At 38.3% G+C, this 15,507-nt stretch overlaps 2 long non-coding RNA genes across 2 annotated transcripts; both read left to right on the plus strand.

The window, feature by feature from the left end:
* LOC129350240 (uncharacterized) lies at window positions 1-2,552 on the plus strand. The gene is made up of 2 exons (XR_008603592.1): window positions 1-422; window positions 526-2,552. It is a non-coding gene; the product is annotated as an uncharacterized LOC129350240 (long non-coding RNA).
* A 9,085-nt stretch (window positions 2,553-11,637) lies between these two features.
* On the plus strand, window positions 11,638-13,421 carry LOC129350157 (uncharacterized). The gene is made up of 2 exons (XR_008603451.1): window positions 11,638-11,982; window positions 12,919-13,421. It is a non-coding gene; the product is annotated as an uncharacterized LOC129350157 (long non-coding RNA).
* Window positions 13,422-15,507: the final 2,086 nt, after the last annotated feature.

Raw genomic sequence — 15,507 nt, forward strand, 5'->3', positions numbered from 1 at the left:
AAATAGAAGAAATATATGAACGCATATGAATAATGTGGGGGGAAACTGTAAAACCGCGCTTTGTAAAACTTAAAAACACATGTCGCACGATGTCTGCAGTCACATACACTTCCCGTGAAGGAGCTGAGGCTGAGTTAAGCTGCTGTCAACAAATGCTTTCTGCGGTTTTATTTATAACATGCCTCGCTGAAAAAACATTGTATTCTTGCACTCTTATGCAATGCCAAGCGGCAACTGGAGCCTGCAACAAACCAACTGCTTTGGTGCGGCTCATACCGAAGCTATTTGGACTCGTTCTCCAAACCACAAGCTGGGACCCTGCATATATTAAGAAGCTGCATCAAAGCTCTTCTGCTTTCCAACAACACGAGGCCACCGACCGACCAGGTTTTACTTCAAGCCTTCGTCCAAAAAGCTTTGATGTGAGTGTATGTGTGCGTTTGTGCGGCTGCGAGCTTGTATGTGGGTGTCATTGGAAGTTGAAGAAAGCACATAAGTCTCCTCTGCTTCCTCTCTGAGCTTCAGATTGTCCCTCAGATGCCCGTCCAGTTGTTTGTGGGTTCGAGGGACGCTGCCGGAGAAAGCCACAGTTCCTGTTCTCACCATTCTGGCCGCTTCTCGTGAATAAACTGTGATCCAACGAGGAAGTATAAACAGGTTGATCGGTCAGAGAGCGGACACGAGAATATCTATTGTTGTGGATGGAATGTGAAGAATGCCGTAATAAAAATGAAGCAGGACTTGCTGCAGTGACGTCAGCCTTATGGGTTTATCTCATTCTTTTTATGAGTCATCTGAAAACAAAGACGGAAAGCTACCGTGGATGTGAACGCATCTGTAATACAAGTTGAAATTAATGACATCAAGTCCTGGATAAATATGCAGCCTCTTTGTTAGGACAAGTCAACTTTATTTATGCTAGTACGGCTCTTAATCACAGATTTGCCTTGAGGGGATTTAGAGCCTGTACGACATGCAGCATTAGGCTGTTTTAGTGAGGCCTGAATCTTCGTGGGTGTTCGGATTGCAGGAACCGTCCCAGTAGAACCTCTTTTCAAAATGTTTTTCATGGGAGAGAAAAGTATCGACTCCAGGGTTGATGCTCCTGAAGAACTGATTGGTAAAACTCAAGGACTAAAAGCCTTTGCTGAATATTAATTTTCTGCTCTCTAACTGCCATCAACATTGTGAAATTCACCATACAGGCCAACATAGCAAACCTCCATTGTTCTTTTTCAACATAAAGCCGGAGTTAAGTCCATTAACTACTATTTGTTGCTGTTTTGCTACACTTAAAGTTAATGTTGTGGTTGAAACTATTCTAAAAGTCTACAAGGTTGTACAATGCAATGGAGGCTAAAAGAGTTAATTAGTAAGATTTCACACCACATTGCACCTTTCTCGAATTCCTGTAGTGGAAAACCGCCTACTGTCAATCCTAATAGCCTTGATTATGCCCAGTAGTAGATGTGAGCATCGATTTATAGTTAAAAAATGGGTTGTTGAACGTCTTTCCAACCAGCTAAATACAATGTCAAAGTGCCATAAAGCACAAATCTGATTAGGCTTTTTAGGATTTTAGTATAGTTGTAGTCTGAGGATTTTTCTGCAAACTCATATTGAAATCTGCTCTACAAAAGCTGACTTACACCAAATTGTGCAACAGCTACATTGGTCCACTGTGTGAAAACATGCAAGTTTAACTGTAAAGCCTGTAAAACTGAGGGATGTCTATGTGTTTTTAGTCTATTCTTTTCTGCTTTGGTAGATTTTGTTGTCCTGTAGTCTCAACAGTGTTGGTTTGACCTCCTACATGCACCAAAGCTGGGATCTTTCTGCATGGAGTTTGTATCTTCTCCCTGTGCATGCATGAGTTACTGTTTTCTGTTGGTTTCTGTCATTGTTTGCTTTTATTTACCCTATAACACTACTTAGTCAAGCTGAGCCACCAAAACTACTGCCAATACACCTCTGCTAAATATAAAGTCCCATCGCAACAATAACCCTCTAAAACATCTCACAATTTTACAGGATTTTTCTGACAATAATACCCACCAATGGAGCTGTAATAATTTTTTTAGACTGGGCTTCGGCTACATGGAGATGTAATTTCAGTGCATTTAATGTTTCACACAAAATCTCATGAAAGTGGAATTATATAGGCTGTTTGCTGCCAACAAGAAGCTTATAAAACTAAAAGCAGTTTTATACATAAATGTAAAATCAGAAATTGTTCTTGCTGTTATAATGTGCAAATACTTAACGGTTATAGATTACTCCGAAGGTTGAGTGTTCTCTCAGCCCTGCCAGTATAAGAAGCATGATTCTGTAGCATGTTTTTATATGTAACAGCAGGTTAGCCCAGTAGAATGGGATGCAGGTTAATAATGAAGCTGTGTGATCCCTGATTGGACCATCAATGTTCTTACTGCTCCTCCTTACTAGACCGCTTTCTTGTTGTTAGTATGTTCCAAAATTGTTTATTTGCGCATTACAGGATGGAAATTTTCACTATACCATCTAAATGTAAACATTAAATCAATGTCTTTAAACAGCTGGTTAAAAAAGTTTCACTTTCTAACCTGTTTCGAAAATCCATTTAACAGAAAGCTGCTCTCTGGATGACAAGGAACCACTAAAATTAACTTTAACTGAGGTTCAACCGCAGAAGTCTTAAAATATCAGGAACTGTAGTGTGAAAACGACACCATAGCTGTTTGGCATCAACTAATACAACATTTATACAACACTGTGATGAATTGTATTTAACATTATTCCTATCAATAAGATTAGATATAGTAAGAAAAGTGATGAAAAGTAGCTAATGCTGTCTTCTTTTAGCACCACGGAGGGTTAACTTGGTTTGCCTGTTTTGTTTTTTACAGCAGAAAGTTTTTTTTCTACTCTTTTAATAAAAGAAGTAAAAGAAGTTTATGATCTTGCCACACGTTGATAATGGCGGCAAGAAAAGCAAGCATGCACATGATTATTTAAGTAAATCAGCGATGACACAGCTTAATTTTACACATGATCCAGACAAATGGAAATGCATCACAAAGACATCATACTGTCAATGTTTCCAAGTCTGAAATCATCAATATTTAGAACTACTGGCCCCAGAACTGACCAGATATTTTTAAAATACTTCAGCTCACGGTGGGCCGAGGAAGCAGGTGTTAACACTTTCTGAATTTGTGAAAAGAGGAACAATGTGGGAAACATTATTTAACAGAATGCAGTGTGCCGAATGGATGAAACATTCGCATATTTTGGCTCCAATATCATCTGTTGTTCTGCAAAACAAACCATAAGATCATATCAGTCTGAACTCTGGTTGTCCATCTTCAGAATTAGGCTCATATGTAGCTGGACAAATAGATCAAAATACAAGCTTTGTTTTCAAAATGACATCAAATTGTGGTTCAGAAAGTTTCCCGCTTTCACTTAAGCTGTTGTTTGTTAGCGTTACTCTTTTTGTGCAATGCAAATTTAATTTCCGATGCAAAATTAAACTATGTAGAGAAAAATACAGACAAAGATATCTTGAAGTCACACCTTAGTTTAAACTGTCTTTTTTGTTGTGATATTTCCTTGCAGGAGTGTTAAAAAGTGTAGGAGCTTGTGTCTTTTCCAAGGCTCAGAGCAAATGATCTGAAAAATGTACAGTTAATCCCCAAATTATTCATACTCAAGCAAAATTCTGATTCATTGTAAATATTTATTTGACAGATAGGGTTCTGCTGGCTGGAAATGACATAAACAAATGACTTTATTGTTAAAGAGTCCAAAATTAATCATATCCCCCTGAAACTGTTCCCACTTAATTCCGACTGGCCCCGGTAAGTTAAACCATGTTTTTTAGTATTCTAATACACTATAAATAGAGAACAGCTGATGCAGAAGGTGTCTAGTTGGCTCAAACCAAAGAGCTTAGTGAGATAGATGCTGCTCACAAGACCTTTCAAGACAGAAGGTTATATCCAAGTGTTTTTAGGGTTCAGTAGTAGGAGTGCAACGACTTCAACACTTACGAATCTCAACGGGCTGGTAGAAGGACAAAAGTAGACAGAAGATGAATCCAAGGATCACCGCCAAGAACATCCTGATGAATGTGAGCACTTCAGGTTGAAACATCTCAGTCAGACACTGAATAAGGCTGGTCTACATGACAGACACAGAAAAACTTATCTGGACAAAGAAGAAAGCTGCCGCCCATCAGTTCTGTGGTTGGATCAGATAAAGATTGTTGTTTGGACTCAAAGACAGAAGAATGAATTCAAGCCCAACTACACATGCATATATAGGTTGTTTGGGATCCAATGGACCAGAAAACCTTGTCAAAGTAAACGACATCATGAGAAAAGAGGATGATATTAAGATTATGGAGGAAAACATCAAGCAGTCTACAGAAAAACTGGTCCTTGGACAGCAATGGAGCTTCCAACAAGACAATGATCTGAAACAAAGAGCCAAAGTGGAAAAGTGGTGAACAAAAAATAATATGAAGATGCTGGACCTGAATCCCACTGAGAAACTGTGGAGGAACTGAAGACCAGAGTGATGATGAGGAAGCCTTTAATCTCAAAGAGCTGGAGATGAACACAGAGGAGTGAAACAAAATCCCAGTGGAGAAATGAAGAAAGCTCGATCGCAATTTTAATAACTGTTTGATTGATGTGAAGGTAAATACAGGCTTTGACAGGGGTATGAATAATTTTAGATATTGCATTTTTATTTAAAAAAAAAGGAAGAAAAAAATGGAAACAGTTAAATTCATCACCAACATCTCTAAGAACAATGTTTTAGATAAGATAAGACGTCATTAATCCCAAAGAAAGTAGTTTGGCCGGATATTGCTCAGAAAACAAAATAACATGAGAAAAATAATAAGATAATATAAATAAGACTCGTCATAGCAAGTTAAAAAAAAGAGCTAAATAAGATTAGAGTAGAAAAAAAAATAAAAAATAGAGAAAATACTGGATTTTTCCTCGTTTATGTCATTTCCAGCCAGAAGAAACCTTCTGGTCACAGAAAAAATCCTCATAAATCTCAATTTGACTTTGAAAATTGTAGTTCTATGTACATATGTTCGGGAAATCACTCAGGCAGGAGCAACACCACTGAACTACACCCTTCCTTCTTATTACTCTAGCTACAACGTAGCAGGATCATACAGATATTTTAAGGAGCACCTTGGTTTAATTTGTCTTTTTTTGCATCAAAGAGCACAACAACATTCAGAATTAGGACTTTATACTGAGAAAACTCTCTCTGATGCAGACATAACGTCATAAAATGTTCAGTTTTACTGTTTCTGCAGACAGAAGGTGGTAAAAGATGATTCATTTAAAGCCTCAGCGTGTCTTATGTTACAGAACCAGAGGAGCATCAGGTGAAACTCATTTAGACTTTACATTACAGCTACATGAGAGCAGACTGAGGCGAATTTTATGCTACATTTGCTCATATTTATCTGATCCCTGTGTCGGCCTGTTAGCAGTTAGCAGTTAGCAGCTGTTATATTGATCAGGAGGCCCCGGTCGTGTTCGCCGTCCTCAGTGTGCCGCTTTATGTTTTAAGTCCAGCTGGGCTTTATTGTAAATGTGATATAAATCTTGCTTTAAGTGAAAGGAGGCCGATGTGTTGCAGCAGATTGACAGTGACGTCGGCGGTCAGACCAGAGGAGGACGGAGGATTTACGAGTTGCTCCTCGGAGGCGCTGGTTCAGATCCCGGCCGCTCACTGGATCCCTCCGAGCCACACCTGACCGAGGAAGTCGACCTACATAAAAGAGAAAAGCTCCGAGTCTCTCTGGATTTCTCATTTTCTCCAGTTGCAGGTGAAGGAAATGACCTGCGGAGGTCAAGCAGTTAAGAGCTGCTGGTTCCGCTGATTAAAGCCAAATGAATGTGAAAGTTAACGTCCTTTATTTTTTGATGTGAATAACATTTAAGCTGGAAGCTGGAATTTACTGCAGATAATTTGTGGATTTATAAAGTTTCTTGCACAGTCTTCGAAAGTTCATTAGTTTCCTGGTGACATTTGGAAGTCACAGGAGCGTGATGCCCCTCAAAGCTCCCTCATGCTCTGTTTTGGAACTTTCTTTTTCTTTCTCTGTCTCTTGGCTGTTTACTACAAACAGCTCTGTACCAGCACTGACCTGGCCTTTAGACGAGGACACTGGCAACATGAACCGACGGAGCTGAAAGCCGCAGAGAAAAGCGTCGTCATCGGCCTCTGAGCTCAGCTGTTTTCTGGGAACGTCGTGATCTGAGGGACGCTGCTGAGGTCAGGTTTAAATAATTCACACGTGGTGCAAATTAAGTTTTACGGTTAGCCTTGAGTTTAATCATTTAAAAGACAGTAAAGCTGAGTAACTGTGATTATGTGCAACTGAAAAGCAGCTTTGCAGAGTTTAATGAGCCCAGTTTTAGTGAAAATCAAACTTAGTTTATACATTATAAATACAATATCAGGTGTTCTTCTTCCAGAAATTACATTATTATACAACAGAGCTGCATTCTCAATTAAATTTGAGTGAAATGTATTTTCTGCTGAATTATATTTGTTTGTGATGTATGACAAATACATTTCTAATCAGCTTGTCTTTGCCTTTTATTGTGTTTCTGTCCAACTGTTGCTCCTTTCCAGCCAACCAATCATAGATTTGATTTGAAGCCACTTGTCACCGTGGTAACCCAGAAAATGGAAAATGGAGAAGCTTCAAACATGCTGTGAGAAAGTCAAATTTTAACCCAAACGGTGTAGTTCTGGTGCCTTAATCAAACCAAACAGTGAGGGAAAATTAGTTAAATTTTAGAGTAATGTTCCTATATGGGCCTTAAACTCTGGTCTCCTGTGTTAAAGTTCTGTTGCTAACGTTCACTTCCATCCTCTCCTCCTACCGCCTTGCATAGACTTCAAACTGGCAACCTTTCCTACTACAGTCTTACTTTTTGGGGACAAAATGAAGGTCGTTTCAAAACTTTGAGTCTTAATTGTGTTTATATACCAATAAAACCACCAGCCTAGCATTGTTTAGGTTCCCTCATGCTGCCCAAACAGCTTTAATCCATTAGAGAGTTCCTTTGAGGTTGTTCCCTTGGATGCTCAATCTGATTGGGATCTGGGGAGTATGAAGGCCTTAGTCTACGCCCCAGACTGTTGCTCATGTTCCTCAAGCTGTTCCTGAGCAGTCTTTTTGGTGTCTAAAGATGCACTGCTCTCCAGTTTTATCAGAAAACCTTCAGCTCTGGAGTCAAACTTCTCCTGCCACATGTAGTAGTAAGTCTGGTGGATCTGCCACCTAAGGAAGTTCGCCAGTTTTTGTGGCGTTGTGGGGTGGAGGAAGGAGCTGGCATGGAGAATGACCTTGTAAATACATGTCAAAGTAACATCCGAACACTGGATCGTAACGTGATGATCAGCGTTTTTCACTCGACCTGTCTGTGGTTTTAACGTTACGACTGATCGATAAAAAGGTACAATAAAGGCGTAACATCGAAACATACAACTGCAAAGAAGAACTTACAGTTCTTTAGTAGCTACACAACATTTTTACCATCACAAATATTTCCTGTATTATATCTAACCATTATCTTGTTGACTCTGTATGCAGACAGTTAGTTCTAACAGTTTTCCTGCCAGCTGTGAGGATAAATTTAGCCAAATAATCATTTTCCTTCTGCACCACTTTAGTCACATTTCCCAGGTATAAAATGAAACACATCCTGGGGATGACACATCTGATACCACATTAAAAACTGAATTCCCTCCACCTTTGGGCAACTCCAGAAGAGCCCGAAACATGTTTGTTAGCTTTAAAATTCTTTATTTTAGACGCAATAGAGAAATTAATTATAGTTTTCAGTTAATACTTTCTGCAGTGTAGTCGTCTGTTGTTCTACATTTATATAATGCCACTTATCTTCTGAATTTCATGATATTCATTTCCTTTTCCCACTTAGATTTGATGTAAAATGTATTCTTAGCCTGATCTTCCATTCTGTAGGAACTATGATATAGTTTAGCAATGCTTTTTGATGTTTTTTGGTATCCACTTACTATCACTTCTACTGGGGCTGCACGATTATGAGCCAAATAGATTTTATATATCAATATTGATATCATGATTATTTATCACAATTATTCATTGAGTTTTGATTAAGTTTCACATTTAAACAAGCACAGCTCTGCCTTTTCTTAAATATTGTGTTACATTCCTGCTAATTTACTCATCTTTGCATCAATAATTAGACTTAAAATAATCTCCATGTGAATTCAGAGCATCTCTTAGAGGTTAAATTTAAAAAGTATTGAAAACGCCTCACCTGCTAAACATCCTAAACATCTGTTCTATTGGTGAATAATATCTTTATTTACTGACATTCATCCATATCTGCCTCACATGCATGCTAGCTAGTCGGCTGTGCACAGAGAAGCTTCTAGTCTCCACTCAGGTACTGCAGTGTAGCAGCTGTTATACTAAAAATGACTTTAAAAAGAGTGAAATAAGGCGTTCTAATGTCAGATTCACCTGAAACCAAGTGATTTTATGAGCTGTTTTCTATGTGTGGAGCATTTTAGACGTCTATAATGCAAGCCAGTTACGTTTATTTTGAGAGAAGCTAAAATCATGATTTTTGATAAACTTGTTTCTTCTGCTGCCTGACTTTTTCACTTTCTTTTGTTGTAATAGTCAGTTAAAAATCGATGAACAGATCTTCAAAACTTCTTGGGTGTCCAGTTTCAGTAATTGCCATCTTTCTCCAATCTTTAAAAGTTGAGTCACACCCCTGGTTTTCATTCGAGTGAACTTTTATTATCCTTTTGTTCCGAGTTGAAGCTGTCTGGTTTGAGTTACCCGCGGAGATTTAAATTTTCAGGTATTTAAATAAAAGTGGTTGATGGTGAAAATACTCATTACTCCAAGACCGACTCGCATTGTTTTGGAAAACTTCTCTAAACGGGATGCAGGTTGTGTGTGGAAATTTCATAAGAGGCCCAGGTGTGGAGACACCATGATTTCAGAGCATGTAGATTGTATAGGTTTGCTGCCTTCAGCTCACTTTAACTGTTGTAGCCATGGAAACACAGCAGGATATATAGGCTAAATATAGTGACAGCAGCTTCTGAAGTTGATAAAAGCAGCGGATATCATTCACCACGAACAGGGAGGCTTCATTATTCATTCAGATGAGGACTTGCACCACTTAAAATGAAAAGCTTGGAGAGAAACCCTGCAGGAAAATACCAGTAATCCAAGTAAAAAAACACAGAAACTTAACAAGTATTTATGTGTTTTAATATGATTCTTGTGTGTTTATTTGCATTTCTTTGATCTACACTTTACTTTTTCAAGAGTTTATACAATAGATATTTAAAAATCCAATCAAAACAGCCATGAGAAGTGCAGCGAGCGACAGAATCCGCCACATAAATCCCTCCCTGGGCGCGAACATCCCAGCAGATTGGTGCCACAAATGCCGGTGTTTGGGAGCGAGAGTGAAGTGGGTGAACACAGCCTCTCCAAAGCTTTAACCACAATGAGATTAGTGTCAGTCGGCAGCATTAATCCTAACAGTCTCCCAGCAGCAGCGTTGAGCCAGCCCGCCAAGGAAAATACCGAGCCGAGACAGCGGGGAACGGGCCGGAACCAGATCAGATGCACCTAAATGTGGAGATGTCTGCATAAATAATCTGTAAAACAAAACAAATGCAGGGATGTTGATGATACAGCAGTAAAATATTGTGTTTTAGTTTTAAAGTGTGGCCCTAAAATGGACTTAAAAATGACACTGACATCCAAAGATGGTGGTTTTGTGATGTGTGTCTACAATAGTGTCTCCTGAAAATGAGGTTTTGTGCATTTAAGCTGCATTTTATGTTATGTTTTGAAGGTATTTTTGTATTTTCTCTCCAAAGGGTGTGACATAGTTGGAAAGGTAGCAACAAAACTTTAACCCAAAAGACAGGAGTTTGGGTCTAGTTTGGGACATTTATCCTTAGATTTAAAGTGCGTTTTCACTTCTTTTTTGGTAGGATGTAGAAAAACATCCCACTTTCATCCACACTTACAATGATAGCTACAAGTTAGAAGCTTGGTTAAGTTTGGATACCACTTAACTGGTGAGATTTCGAAAAATATTGTGTTTTGGGTTAAAATATGACATTTTTACAATATATTTGAAGCTTCTCCTCTATTTTTGGGTCCCTGGGTTACAAGTACCGTCCATCTGATATATGATTCATTGACTAAAAAGTAACAGTGGAGAAATAATAAAACAAATGGCAAAGATTTGTTCATTTAAAGCATATTTGTGATCCTTTAGAAACAGAAACCTGGAGCTTCCCTTAAAACATGCAGTTTTGTTGTGTCAGAAGAGAATTTTTGGCAGACCTTTATAGATATTATGCCTTACGTGTGCTTTTTGTGTGTTTATGTTCCGCATCCTAAAATACTGAGATTATTAATGGACTGTTTGACTGACAAAATATTAACAAGAATACTTTTGTTGTAGGATTTATCATTTAGAGACAGAATAAGCTGATTATCCATATGCAGGAAACTGCATTTTCTCCGTTTTCTTACATTTTAAAGACAAAATGGTTCATTGCCCAGCTGAGAAAATGATCAGGTCGACCTGTTTGCGTCTCTTGAGTGTGATTCTTTACTTTAATAGCATCATTTAACAAACTTGAATTTGCTAAAGAGGACTATAAGTTATGTCTGAAAGGGCTACAAAGCTAGAAGCTGCACTTGGAAGCTTTTGTTCCCAAACATCAAGAGTAAACCTAAATCTAATGCACAATATTAAAACCAGCTGCCTGATATTGTGTATCTTCTCCTTGTGCTGCCAAAAAAGGTCTGACCTGTCCGGATATGGCTGCCTGGTGTCAGTTAAAGGCATGATTTTAACTGGAATACATCTTTTTCGTTTAGTGATTCCTTGCATGCTGTGAAGTTGTGACAAATGAACCATCCTACATGTTATTTTAACTCTGCAACATGACACATAAAAACGTTTGCTTTGGACTGAAACAATATTAGTTTCTCCTCTCTTGGCTACTGGTTGAAAAACTTAACATCAAGTCTGGCTCCTGAGAAAATCAGTTATATTGTTAGTAAGAAAGATTCTGATTTTTACGACATCTGGGAGATGTTTTTTGGCGTGAATGGTGGCATTAAGGACGCACTGGATGAGTGAGTTTACAGTGAAAGACATGATCGGTGATCCATTGTGTTACAACTCTATGATTTTTTCAAATTTTTTGCTTACTTTTTTACTATTTGTTCTTGTCAGTGTAAGTCCTCATCACTGTTCCCTCTAAGCTGCGCACTGCTGACACGGTCTCCACGCACACAAAATCTGCTGCGCACAAAAAAAAAAAATCCAACCTACATTGTAAATAAAATAAACACATAGCAATTCATTCTGTGCTATTTTTCAATGTGAGTCAGTGAGTGACAGGTGACTGGCTGCTGCAGCCAATGATGCGATTCACATACGTATTTACCATAGACTGTATATAATGGTATTTACGCAGCTAATCAACGTCAGGCGTCCTTATGTGCAGCCATCGTTGTTCTCATAGATATGAATGAGTAGGGATGATTGGGATTACAGACAGTTCTTTAGGACTGCTCTCAAATAATTGAAATGTTACTAAACAAGGTTATACTTATCAAATTAAATAGCTCTGGTCTCCAGTATATTGGCGAATTCAGTTCTTTGTACTTAATTTATTAGCATGATTTCTTTTTAATATGTTGTGTACAGACTTAATTACTTCTCTGTCTACTTTTCTTACTCCATGTAGGTTTCCCAGAGACTATGGGTTGAGGAGGAATTGGAAGTTTGTCGGCTTAGACCTGGTGTCATTCCATCAGTGTTAAACTTCCCGGCTCATCTTGGAAGAGTACGTGCCAGAAAGACCACGACCAAGCAGCCTTGAGATCTTAGGCAGCGTCTCCCTGAGGTGGGTGTCAACGGTGTTCACGGTCAGGTCTGTGGTAATCCTGTCAAAAAACAAAACAGAAAAAAATCTAGATTATAAATCAACACGTAACCAAAGCACTCTGTGTATAACGCCATAGTATAGGATGTAGTTCAGAAAATGTCAAAGTATAGTATGCTTTACTCAAGAATAACATAGTATGGCCTGTAGTTCATAGTACAGCATGTTGGCAAGAAAAAAAAACAAAACATAGATTATTATGTGGTTCAAAAAGCACAAAATGATAGGATGTTGCCTAAAATTGTCATGTATGATATGTGGTTCAAAAAATGTCATAGTGCAGTATATTGTCAAAATAGTATGTAATTCAAGAAAACATCAGAGTATAATATGTCATCTAAAAAATGCCATAGAATAATAATTTCATTGCACAAGTAAAAGTATAGTAACTTTTAAAACTGTTCAAATTCTTATATGTTGCTAAAAGAAACAAAAAAAACTAAACCAAAAAAAGTCAGTAATATGTCAATTAAAAAAGCCTATAGTATAGTGTGTCGCCCAACAAACATCATAGTATAGCATGTCGCTCTAAAAACGTCACAGTATAGCCTTTAGTCCACAGCTGTCAGTAGGTGAGGAACAACACAAAAACAGTCCAAACGCTGGTTTCCAGAGGGTTAGACGAGTATTTATTTGAAAGAGTAAGTTTACAACAACACAACATGTGAGGGGATTAAAATCAAATGGGTGTTAGTAAAATAAAAATAAATAAACAGAACTAAAAGTGAACTTCATGTTGACATTGATGGGCATTCCAACCAGGAACAAAGTAAAAGATAATCAATAGGAAAAAAAACTCTTCCTGTTTACCTCTTAAAACCCAAAAACACACCGCAGTAGCACCCAAAACTAAAACTACCAATGGGTTCCCTGTTTTCCTTTCTGAACTATTCAAAGGTCCCTCTCTATCTCCCCACACATCCACCAACCACTGGAACACATCTCCAAAGTTCTGCTGGACCAGCTCAGCTTCCCCTCAGAAGAAGTTCCACCACCTGCCAGATGAAGGAGCCTTTTGAGAGGCAGCTGGCATCGTGATTGGACTGTACTTTGGTCTGTTCCAGTCCAGCTTCAGCTCCAGAGACGGCAGGCGGGACGAGTCAACGGAGGCCGGATGGACGAAGGCATGCAGCTGAGTACAATCCAGAAAACAACAGAGGAGGAGTGCAGCGGCTCAGGGCCAGAACAAACAGAGTAGCATCTTATGTCTCTTAGAAAACATCATAGTATAGCCTTTGGTATGAAAAAACGCCATCATATACATCGTATATTGTACAAAAAACAAGTCAAAGCAAAGAGACATACATTGTAGAATTGTAGTAATTGTGGGCTGACTGATTTACTGATTATCAGTATTTTATTTTTTACTGATTTACGGTAATAAATACATTTAAAAATGGCACTACTTTGGCTCTGAACCTTTATCTACCTGTGGTTGCTCTGTCTTCTGGAGTGATTTGATTGGTTATACGTAACGAATAAAACTCCTTTAACTTACCATCTGTAAACAAAACAAAAACGTATCAACAAAGTTTTCTGTTAGAGTTTGTGTTCTTCTAAGTTTAACTCAAGATTTTAAATACTTTCATTTACTGAAAATGAATATCTACTCCAAATGTCTCACTAATAATGATTATCAGCCTTAAAAACCCACAAAACACCCCTCTATACTCGACCAAACTCAGTACAGTCCGGTTCCCCCTTCTATAAATCTGCTTGGAATCGTCCACTTCCTGTTTGTCAAAGTGGCCTTCTACCTGGACAGGTTTTGTTGGAGCTCATGCATCAAACATTTTGGGTAACTGCACTTTAATATGGATGGATGACACTGAATTAGAGTCTGTTTTAATGAGACTGAGTTAAGATGTGTAGCTCTGTCATTAAATAGGAAATTATTTCTCAGAATTCACAGAGAAAAGTCTGAAATGTTTGCTAGGTTAGCGTCCCACATGTTCTTTGGCTCAGCTAAAGCTAACTCTCTCCAACTTCTGGATCTCTTGAGTTGCTTGTTGTTAAATTATCTTGCTAGAGGTGCTGAAGCTCAGAAAGTCTGAGATGTTTGTTCAAAATAAGCTCATTCTCAAGTCTTATCTGAACTGTCCTCTTTTGTTTTAACTTTCCCTAAACTTAGGAGTTAATGACAGAGCAGCACATCCAGACTCAGTCTCATTTATGTAGAGATTAAACTTCAGTGTCATTCATTGATGTTAAAGTGCAGTTTTTCAAATGTTTGTTGCACATGCTCCAGACCAAACCAGTCCAGGTGGAAGACGATGTGAAGAGAAAGCTCCAGAGGATGAATATCACACATTTACATTGGAAATTAATGTCCTTTAATTAGACATTGTCATGCAAAAGTTGGATTTCCCTTTGTTGAGTGCTTTCTTGATGTTGGTTTCTAAATGTTTTTTGACACTCGGCCCCAAAGATTAAAACCTTCTATGGCTCACAAGCTGCAACAATTCACACATTATCAACTATCTTTCTGACTAAACTAAGATAAAAAGTGAAAAACTGCCTGATTCCTGCATCATGAATGTAAGTCTTTTTGGTTTTTATGACAGTAAACTGAATATATTTGGGTTTGACATTTTATAAACCAAAACAAGAAATGAATTACTGGAGAAAACGACAGATTAATGGACAAAGAAAATGTATTTTCCAACATATATGGCTGAATTACTCCAACATTACAAGATACGTACAATTTAAATTCTATTTTATTTATATAACGCCAGTTACAGGTCAAATTGTCTCAGGACGCTTTATTTTTATATTTTTTTGTCATACTTAAAATATGACAAAGTAAGAAATTTAAAGCTCTTGACTAACCCAATTTATGATTTGGTTTTTAAGAGATTAATCGACAATTAAAATAACTTTCTCCACTAAAACTAATAAACATGAGGTCAAATAGAAGGAACAGTTTTAAATTCTGCAGTCCCACGACGACAAGAATAAAGTTTGTCAACAAAAAGTAAATCTGCTGGTGGATTCCATTAAATTCCTAATAAATGATAATAAAGTGTGATACTAAAGGTTTGTGGTGCTAAAAATCTCAAAGATATGAACTTGAACATCTGGATGGAGGTTGATAAAAGTTGACATCCCTTCATTTCTCTGGAGCGACTCCATGGATTTTATGGATGGTGGTTAAAGACCTGCTCTTCTAGTGGTCTTCCTTCTAGTCACTGTAAAAAGTCACTCTACCCGGCCGACTTCAACACCTCTTCATGACAACTTGTTCTGCCTCAGACCTCCTGGAAACTCCAGAAACTCGGGAAAACCTGTGGAGACTCGAAGAACTCGTGGAGACTCGAAAAACTCGTCAGGCGGGGGAAGGTGTGGTGGGTGGTGGGGGGAGGTGGGGGACTAGAGGGGGGAGGCCGCCACCCACCTCCCCGCCTACTCTCCGCCCTGACTCCACCCAGACTCCGCCTTGGCTCCACCCATGTGGTCACTTCAGGAACTACGATGCCAAAGGGA

This window comes from Amphiprion ocellaris, chromosome 12 (assembly GCF_022539595.1).
Source record: "Amphiprion ocellaris isolate individual 3 ecotype Okinawa chromosome 12, ASM2253959v1, whole genome shotgun sequence".
NCBI classification, from domain to species: Eukaryota; Metazoa; Chordata; class Actinopteri; family Pomacentridae; genus Amphiprion; species Amphiprion ocellaris.